We start from the raw sequence: 10,939 nt of genomic DNA on the forward strand, positions 1-10,939 counted from the left end.
TATCAATCTAATAAATTGTTGTAAATCGGCATGCCAATGCGGATCCTAATGTAATTGTTGTGAACCGCCTAGAACTCGAAGGGTATGGCGGTATATAAGAATAAAATTATTATTATTATTTCCATGAAAAAGATTGGAGACCACTGTCCTATGTTATTACATATCTGCCACTGAGGTATGGCTGTCCTAGACATTGCAGAGTGGTGTTCACCAATCTTCCTGTGGCTGTCACCCTAATTTGCATACAAGACGATAGCATCCTATGAAATAACCCCACCCAGCTTACTACCCCAAACAGAGGCTTCACGACCCCATTGGGGTCACAAGCTGCAGTTTGGGAAGCTCTGGCATGGAGTATCCATGAGTAAGTCACTATCGATAATGAGATGTCAGATGCCAGCTTTTAACGACGGACTTTTTTAATGAAATCCCAAACGTTCTGTTCTACACTCAGATGACACTTTTCTTAAAAACTACTTCACCCCCCTATAGACATCTTCTTCACCATTCCCTACTGCTTAAGTTTAGCAGTGCTGTTGATTCATCAGCGTAAATGTGACCAGAATATATAGAGCTCTTCCGTACAACGACTTTCTTTGTATTATAATCTCTCTCTTCCTTTCTCCTCACTTGTTCATTCATGTCAAGCTCTCACAATAATTTTTTGTTGAAACACTAGACAGCAGTGACAGAATGGCACAATAAAACTACAAGTTTTCATTTTGTTCCCAGTGGCATCATAACATCCGTGATGAGTAAGAGTCCTGATCAATGAAAGACAGAATCAGTAATTTTACTTAAGTGTTACTGTTTCATTATGACATTGGTGTGAGCAGGCCGTGCATAAGCATCAGGGTGAAAGAATCAAAAAGTAAGGAAAGCACTTTTACCCATCCTTGGGACACACCTAACTAGTCCGGTTTTCAGGATATCCACAGTGAATATGCATGAGCTAGATTTGTATGTATTGCATTCGTTATATGTAAATCTAGTTCATGCATATTCATTATGGATACCAACCAAACAGCAACAGAAAAAATACCTGTGTTCTACTAAAACTGAAAATACTCAAGAGCAAAACAACAAAGAGTGGAACGGTGGTTTCTGTATGTTACAGGAAAAAAATGCAATGTTTATTAATTATAAATCATTTTTCCCATATTGGTACAATATGTGTGTGGGGGGGAGGGATCTCGGATCTGTTATTAAAAGTTTAGGCAAACAAAAAAGATTATATAATATGTTATGAGATATATGAAATTACTTTTGAAATAGTGGGGTTGGGAGGGTAGGTTTAAATATTATAACTTAAGTTGTATATGAAAGTTAATCAAGTGATATTGTATAAGTTTAATTGATATTGTCTGATACACTTGTTGTAAGATGTAACATGAATAAAGAATTTAAAAAAAAATCGTATTAAAAACATTTAAAATCATTTTATAAAAACCACACATATACATAATAAAAGCTAAGGTCAATACCAAAAGCAGTCCAAAATTTAGTTCAATTGGCTTAAAAAGGTAAACACCAAGAGGTCTTTTTGCTAAGGCACGCTAGCGCACCCCACATAGAATATAATGGACGCGTTAGCATTTAGCGCGTGCTAAAACTATATCGCCTTAGTAAAAGGACCCCCTAGTGTGGTTTTATAGGCTTAAAGTGATGAATGCCCAATACAACCTATAGGACCAGTCTTCGCATTTACCTTTTTAAGCCAATCAGACTGTATTTTGGACTGCTTTTGGTATTACATTACATTAGTGATTTCTATTCCGCCTTTACCTTGCGGTTCAAGGAGGATTACATAAGAAATGTTAAGATATTAAGAAGTACTTAAGGAATAGTTTGAACATTTTCAATTTGCTAAGGAGTAGTTGATAATTGCAGGAGGAGTTCGGAACATGTTTGGTTGTGTTATATTGGTTTTATGTATTTTTTGAAGAGTAGGGTTTTGGTTTCTTTTTTGAAGGTTTTGTAGCCTGTGGTCGAAGTCAGCAGAATGGTGAGTTGACCTTAGCCTTTATTATATATATGTGTAGTTTTTATCAAATGATTTTAAATGTTTTTAATATGATTTATAATTAATAAACTTTTCATTTTTTCCTATTACATCTAGAAACCACCGTTCCACTCTTTGTTACTTTATTCATTTACTAGTTTTATAGCCCGTTACATTAACGGGTGCTAGAATATATGTGTGTGTCTGTCTTTATTTCTTTCTCTCTCTGTCTCCTTAGCCGCTTTCTGTATTTCTGTCTTTCTTTCTTTTGGTTGTCCACCACCACCCCTTGCGTGCTCCCCCTGTCCATTCTCTCTTCCTTTTACCTCCCCTGTGTCACCACCACCCCTTCACTGCTCCCCTTATCCAGCAGCAGCCCTTCTCCCTCTGTTTTACCTCCCCCCTGTCCATCAGCACCTCTTCCTGCTCCCCCTGTCCAGCAGTAGGCCTCCCTTCCTTTTTCCCCCCTGTCCATCAGCACCTCTTCCTGCTCCCCCTGTCCAGCAGTAGGCCTCCCTTCCTTTTTTCCCCCCTGTCCATCAGCACCTCTTCCTGATCCCCCTGTCCAGCAGTAGGCCTCCCTTCCTTTTCCCCCCCTGTCAATCAGCACCTCTTCCTTCTCCCCCTGTCCATCAGTAGGCCTCCCTTCCTTCCTCCCCCGATCCATCAGCACCTCTTCCTGCTCCCCCTATCCAGCAGTAGGCATCCCTTCCTTTTTCCCCCCCTGTCCATCAGCACCTCTTCCTGCTCCCCCTGTCCAGAAGTAGGCCTCCCTTCCTTCCCCCCCACCAGACCAGAATCTCCCCTCTGTCTATCCCCCCATCAGTCTAGCATCTCCACTTTCTCTATCCCCCCAACAGTGCAGCATCTCCCTTCTCTCTATCTCCCATCAATCCAGCATCTCCCCTCTGTCTCCTCCTGTCAACCGCTGCCGTTTGCTGCTGATAGGCGGGCTCCAGCTCCGACGCGTCGCTCGTGCACAGCAGCGGGAGCAGCGCCACCAGCAGCAGCGCCGCCATCACCGCTTCCGGACACCTGCGCATCACCCTGGCACGGGTAGGTGAGCGGCAGTTGATTGCAGAGGGCGCGAGGCCAGCTTTTCAGCCCTTCTCGAGGGGGCGGGACAGGCTGTTGAGGAGCTTCGGGGGCTGCTGCTGTTAGCCCCGGCAGAGACAGAGCAGCCGAGCTGAGCTGGCGGCAGAGCCCTCGTGTGTGTCCCCCTCTCCCCGGTGCCAGCGCTGCTCTCCCTCTCAGCGGGCTGGGCTGGACCGCGACTTCTTCGCTCCGGACCTCGACAGTGGGGTGGTGAGCGGGCGCAGGGGGATCGGGGCCATGCTGCCAGTGGGACAGCCCCAGCCCTCTCCCTCCTCCCCTCGCGGAGCCTGGTGTGGTTCGAGAGAGTAGCCGCGGCGGCGGCTTTGAGCTTAAAAATAAAGTTTGACAGGTAATTTCCCATGCGTGGTAAGCGCGCATGCGCACTCTCGCCGCGGGCACAGCGTGACAGGTCAGATCTCAGGGAACATGCAGCGAAAGTGTGCATGTGTGGCTAGCATTTTATTATTATAGATGGGTATCCTGAAAACCTTGACTGGCTAGGTGTGTCCCAAGGATGGGATTGAGAAACCCTGTTACAGAGTGTTTCTCAAGCAGGTCCTGGACTACACCCCTTGCCAGTCAGGTTTTCAGGATATCCACACTGAATATGCATGAAGGAGATTTGCATATAATGGAGGCAGTGTGTGCGCTTAAATTTCATGCATATTCATTGTGGATATCCTGAAAACCTGACAACTGGCAAGGAGGTATTCCAGGATTGACTTGGGAATCACTGGGTTAAACTGTATGGAAGTGGTTCTTAACAGAAAGAATGCTCAATTCATGGAACAGTCTCCCTTTAATGCTGTTAGAGGGAAAAATTGCACTGGAATTCAAGATAGCATAAGACTAGCACAGGTGATTCTTACTTTGAAGGAAAAAAGGGATTTAATCAATGATCTTGCAGCATTAGGTTACCATATTTTTCTCCGGGTATCCCATTCTGCCCCAGCCCCACCCAGTTCTGCCTCCTGTCCCACCCCAACTCTGCCCCCACAAAGCCTCTTCTCTTCTTCCGGACGAGCTCCAGCTGCATCTGGAGGGCCTGGAGCATGTGCAGATGTGTGTGACATCATCCTTGCATGCTCAGAGGCCCTCCAGACATGGCTCCAGACCCGGACAAATGCCGAGTCTTGGAAAGTCCATCCAGGAGCCCAGACAGTACTCTAAAAAGAGGACATATCTGGGTTTCCTTGGACGTCTGGTAACCCTATGTAGCATCCATATGTTGAGACCCCCAAAGTTCTACCATGTTGGATGTTGGAGCAGTGGCCTGCTCCTACCCATCTGAGAAAGGGGTTTCCTGTGCAAATGGCGGAGTTCACAGCATCTCTTTCCCTGCTCCTCTGGGGCTGGCTTTCCTGTGCAAAGGGTGGAGCCTGAGGCTGCAGCACTGAGTTCAGATTGAGTAGGTATTGCTTGGTATTGGAGCAGCATGAAAGAGGTCTCTGGATCAGGACTAAGGGAAGGCCAAGATTCAAGCAGGGCTGATTTTAAGAGGCACATACCTATGAAGAACATCATGGCTGGTGGACTGAGTTATTTGTTCAGTCCCTTCTTCTACCTGGCACTAGCAGCCAATCAGCTCCTGAATCTTGCTTCTTGCCTTGAGATGTAAGGTACCATTTGGTTGTCTCATAGAAACATAGAAAAAAGCAGCAGAAAAGGGCTATAGCCCACCAAGTCTGCCCATTCCAAGTATCCCCTCCCCTGAATTTACTCCCTTAAAGATCCCACGTGAGTATCCCATTTTCTCTTAAAATCCGTCACGCTGCTGGCCTTTATCACCTGGAGTGGGAGTCTGTTCCAATGATCCACTACTCGTTCGGCGAAGAAGTACTTCCTGGAGTCGCCATGAAACTTCCCTCCCCTGATCTTCAGCGGATGCCCTCTGGTGGTCGAGGGTCTCATGAGCCAGAAGATATCATCTTCTGACTCGATGCGTCCCGTGATGTACTTATATGTTTCAATCATATCTCCCCGTTCTCTTCTTTCCTCAAGTGAGTACAGCCGCAATTTTTTAAATCTTTCTTCATACGTGAGATCCTTGAGCCCCAAGACCATCCTGGTGGCCGTTCGCTGAACCGACTCGATCCTCAGCACGTCCTTTCGGTAGTGTGTTCTCCAAAACTGAACACAGTACTCCAAGTGAGGCCTCACCATGGCTCTGTACAACGGCATCATAACTTCAGGACTCCTGCTGACGAAACCTCTGCGGATACACCCCCATCATTTGTCTTGCCCTGGAGGAAGCCTTCTCCACTTGATTGGCAACCTTCATGTCCTCACTAATGATCACCCCTAGGTCGCGTTCCGCCGTGGTCCTAACCAAGGTCTCACCATTTAGTACATAAGTTCTACGCGGGTTTCTCTTACCCAGGTGCATTATCTTGGATTTTTTAGCATTGAAGCCTAGCTGCCAAGTAGTTGACCATTGTTCCAGCAACAGTAGGTCATGTGTCATATTATCAGGTAATAAGCTTTTGCCTACAATGTTGCAAAGTTTGGCGTCGTCGGCGAACAGTGATAGGACTTCCTCTAAGTCCTTGCGTCATATCTCTTATGAATAAGTTAAATAGAATCGGGCCCAGGACTGAGCCCTGCAGCACTCCACTGATCACGTCCGATGCTTCGGATGGGGTACCGTTCACCACCACCTTCTGAAGCCTACCGCTCAGCCAATCCCCAACCCATGTAGTTAGAGTGTCTCCTAATCCTATCGATTTCAGCTTGTTCAGTAATCTTTGATGAGGGACGCTATCAAATGCTTTACTGAAGTCCAAATATACCACGTCCAGTGACTCTCCGGCGTCCAGTTGTCTAGTAACCCAGTCAAAAAAGCTAATCAGATTAGATTGGCAGAATCTAACCTGGGTGAACCCATGTTGGTGTGGATCACGCAGTTTTTCTTCATCTAGGATTCGTCTAGGATTGTGTCAAGAACTCACCACTCCCACAGTGCAAAGCATTTCCCTAATACTCTAGTGGCCTTCTCCCTAACATGCCACATATTTTCCCTGGTAGTTTAATGGTCCCCCTCCCTTAAGTATAAAATATTAGATCTCTGGTGTCTAGTGGCACCCTCCCTCGTCAAGCTCACCCTTTGTACCTTTATGAGAGGCAGAAGCAAAGCCCACTTGCTCCTACCTCCAGCTCCTTGCCCCGCATGGTGCATCTTGAGCAAGGGTGTCAAAGTCCCTCCTCAAGGGCCACATTCCAGTTGGGTTTTCAGGATTTCCCCAATGAATATGCATGAGATCTATTTGCATGCCCTGCTTTCATTGTATGCTAATAGATCTCATGCATATTCATTGAGGAAATCCCGACTGGATTACGGCCCTCGAGGAGGGACTTTGACACCCCTGATCTTGAGGAAGCATTGGGTGGGGGCTTGTCTGCCGTATAAGGGAATTTCACTAACCATTAGTAATATGCAGAAATAAAACAAAAACATTTTTGTTTTATTTCTACAAATGACCTTGAAGAGCGGACTAACACGGCCATCACACCATTTCACTAACCATTAGTGAACATATAACTCCATTCAAATATCGGCCTGAGTGTGGGACTCTGTCTTATCTTTGTAGCGTTGTTATAATGCTTAACCCTTATTTGCCAAACTGATTTTAGGCATGAGACTATGGAAATTGTTCTTTAAGCTACGATGGATCTGGTTCATCAGGAGTGCTGTGGGAAGTCGGTCAGAGTTCACAGGAAGGAAAGTGACTCATCTGCTAGCATGTGAACTGGCACTTGAAAATATGGGAGTGCTTCTTCCCGGATAATCAAAACAGAAATGTAACCCAATACGTCAGGCTCACAAGCTCTGGAGTGAAAGGTTACCAATGTGACTATTGCTCACGCAATACAGCAAGTCTTCCTAGTTTCTTTGGCAAGGAAACCAGTGATCTTGGAGGGCACACAAGAAGCCTGTGCTATTTCTTAGGGTTACCAGACACCCAGATTTACTTGGACACGTCTGGGCATCCGGACGGCTTTTCAAAACCCAGCACTTTGTCCGGGACTCTTCGGGACCGCGTCGGGAGGGCATGCGTGCATGCAACACGGTGATGTCACATGCACACGCGTGTATGACATCATCGCGTTGCATCCGCAGATGGCCTCCAACTGACGAGAACAGATTGAGGGGGCGGGGCTGGGGGGGTGAGGTTGGGGCGTGATGTGGGCATAACGGGGCAGAGCTGGGGACGGGGCTATGGGTCCAGGTTTTACGTGAGTAACCCTACTATTTCTTGATTATTTAACGTCAACCCTGCGCTGCCTGACTGAACAGATCACTAAACAAGAAACAGACCCATGAGAAGTTACTGGAAACAAAATAGAAGGAGCTGCCGAAGAGTGCGCTGACCATAATTTTGCTATTGCTTTTGTGAATGCTCTGTCCTTCCTCTTGCGTTTTCTCTGATTAGCGCCATTGAAGAGGGGGGAAGCAGACTGTCCCAACACACAGAACACCATTTAGTCCAAAGGACAGACAACAGTTTGAGTACACTGTGTGAGAAAAAAAATGTTTCCCCACCAGAGGCTAATGATATTTAATAGCCATCCTCAGCTTCTCTTGATGAAAAACTGGGACTCTAAACCAAAGAAATTAAAAAGGGACAAAAAGGTAGTTTAATCTCTTGGTAATTAGCAAAAGAACATTTGTAATTGCTTGACTGGTCACATCAGACAGGAAATCAACTGTATCCAACATTTTATGAGATTTCACTTTTCATAGGCCACAGATTTCCTGGAAGTCTAGTTACGAGAACGGGGACTTATTTTGGTCTCGGACAAACTCCTCTGCAGTGGTTAGATGTCACATGAGAGTACTCTGAGCTAGAGAGTTGCATGGGGACAGAAATCCCACCCATCCCCGCCAGGATCCTCTCCGTTCCCACCCGTCCCCGCCAGGATCCTCTCCGTCCCCACCCGTCCTCGCCAGGATCCTCTCCTTCCCCACCTATCCCCGTCAGGATCCTTTCCGTTCCCACCCGTCCCCGCCAGGATCCTCTCCGTCCCCACCCGTCCTCGCCAGGATCCTCTCCGTCCCCACCCGTCCTCGCCAGGATCCTCTCCGTCCCCACCTATCCCCGTCAGGATCCTTTCCGTCCCCACCCATCCCCGCAAGGAATTACCTCCATCCCCGCCCGTCCCCATGAAAAGCATCATTACTTCTGACAGGATCATCAATTCCACAGTTTTTTTTGTGTATGCGCTGCTATTTTCCTTGTGGAATCTCTTTGGTGGAGCCCTTTTTTTGTTTTCTGTTCAGGTAATTAACTTATAAACCCCCTCTTTTACTAAGGCTGATGTGTCCATTATATTATATGGATGACCCCTGCTTCCAAAGCCTTCCATCCCCGTGGGAGTCCCATTGGCTAGAGGGGGGTCCCCGTGGGAGTCCCGTGGGTTAGGGGGGATTCCCGCGGGACCCGCGGGATTCCCGTGATCCCCGTTCCCATGCAGACCTCTACTCTGAGCTCTTTAGTGATTGTTCAGATGGGTGACATCATCCAGGAATGGCAGCCATCTGGGTCTTAGTCCACTTTCCAAGGAAGGAGAAAATTTAAAAAGATATTGTGTGCAACGTGAGTATGAATTTATTTATTTGGATTTATTACGATTACGATTTCAAATATTTTTATTGAGTTTCAAATACCAAATAGAGAAACAAATAATGGATCAGAATCATCAAATAACAAGTGAACAATGGGGTTCAACAGAACCATCAGGAAATCCAAAATGTTAATATTCAAAATACCACAAATAGAACCTTAGGGGAGAACCAGATGGTTTTCATGAAGAGATTCACCTAAAGTGGTTTACAATACATTGATTAATCTTAAGAATTGCCCCTATGTGTGCTGGCAGGCTCATAACCTAACTCTGGTACCTGGGGCGATGGAGGGTTAAGTGGCTTGCTCAGGGTCACAGGTAGCATGCTGGGACTGAACTCACAACCTCAGGGTGCTGAGGCAAGTCCTCCCTCAAATAGAATATTAACAGTTATGTTTTTATTTGAAGATTTTTTTTCCCCCCCACTGGTTTTTACGATAAAATTCAAACAGTCTTTGATACAGAGTTTATGCTGGAAATAGTTATATCGGAATTTTGTAAATTTTGCATCTTGGTGAATATCTGGAGTTTGGCCAGGATAGGCACATCCTTAGCTGAAACTGTGCCCTGTGCAACATGCCTCCTAATGCCCTCGGCACAGTCACTGTGCCACAACCATCACGGGAGGGACAACAGACAGTGTATAAATGTTGCACCCCGTCCACCCTGTGTCCTGTGCAGCTGCAGTGCTTGAACAGTTCTCAAGATTTGTTTGTTTGTTTATTTCTCACCCGCCCTTAACATATAAAATAAAAGATTTACATTTATCGTACAAAAAACTTCAGAGACACACTATAGCAAATGACATACCGTATATACTTGAATATAAGTCGATCCGAATATAAGTCGAGACCCCATTTTCCCCCCAAAAGGAGGAAAAATGGTCGACTCGAATATAAGTCGGACGGCTTAATATTGGACTGCCCTGTTAGGCTCTGCACCCAGCTCCCTTTCTGCCAGGCACTGCACCCAGCATCCTTCCCTCCCTCCCCTGTCAGGCATTGCACCCAGCCCCTTTCCTTCCTTCCAGCCCCTCCCCGGTCAGACTCTGCAACCAGCACCCTTCCTTCCCTCCCTCCTTACCCTGTCAGGTACTGCACCCAGCTTCCTTCCTGTCAGGCACTGCACACAGCCCCTTTCCTTCCTTCCCTCCCTCCCCTGTCAGACTCTACACCCAGCATCTTTCCTTCCCTCTCCCATCAGATTCTGCACCCTCCCTACCTCCCAGGCTCTGCACCTTGCTGCCCTCCCTGTCTCCACCACCGTGCACCCTGCCGCCCTCCCTGTCCTAGACTCAGGCTCATACCTCTACTGATGATCGTCGGTGGAGGTGCAGCGGGCAGGATTGAACTTTCCAAGTTCCTGCCCCGCTGTTAACTGGCTACAGTGTCTTTGGCCGCTGAGAAGAAGCACGAGCAGGCGTGCAAATTTGTGCTGCTGCTCAGTGCTGAGCGGCTTCCTTAATGGTTCCCGCAAGAATTTACTGCCCAATTATTGAAATAGTTGACTGTAATTTTTTCCATGCTTTCTAGCAGCTTCTGATTGTACTATGCAAATGTAGTTCAATGAGGTCATTAATATTAAAACTGTAGTCTAACGAGGTCATGTATATTAAAATGACCTCTCTGGATGATTCTTAAAAAGGAACACCCCTCCGTTTAGGAGGAATCGGGGCTGATATTTAATGGCAGGGACTGAGCTGTTGTAGCTTTACTTTCTTGTCAGTGCCTGAGTGCTGATTAGCTCAGGCACTGACAGAAAAATAATGCAGCTTTCAGGCCCCGATTCCTTAAAAATGCAACTCCCCCAAAAGCCTGGTTGTCTAGTGCCCCCCCAATGCCCCCCCCCCGCTGATGCCCCCCTCCATGTTGAAGATTGGCAGGGGGGATTCCTACTGTGTCCTGCCGCAGGCTTTTATTTTAATGGGCGCAGCTGTTGTGTGTGCACTGGGAGGCTCGCCATTTTGAAGAGGCAGGCCTGCTGGTGGAAGGGAGTGAGCGCCCCTCCTGCCAGTCTTCTAAAAAATGTATGAGGGGGGGGATTGGAGAGGGGACCGGAGGTGGGACGGCCCACTAGATCACCAGGCTTGTGTGGTGGGGGGCCGTGGGAGGCTATTGGGGGTGGCTTGCTGCCAGTGGTGGTGGGGGGGTCAGAGGGGGGTGGCCTACTAGACCACCAGGCTTGTATGGTGGGGGCTGTGGGAGCCTGTTGGGGGGGAGG

This window comes from Geotrypetes seraphini, chromosome 1 (assembly GCF_902459505.1).
Source record: "Geotrypetes seraphini chromosome 1, aGeoSer1.1, whole genome shotgun sequence".
In the NCBI taxonomy this organism is placed as follows: Eukaryota; Metazoa; Chordata; class Amphibia; order Gymnophiona; family Dermophiidae; genus Geotrypetes; species Geotrypetes seraphini.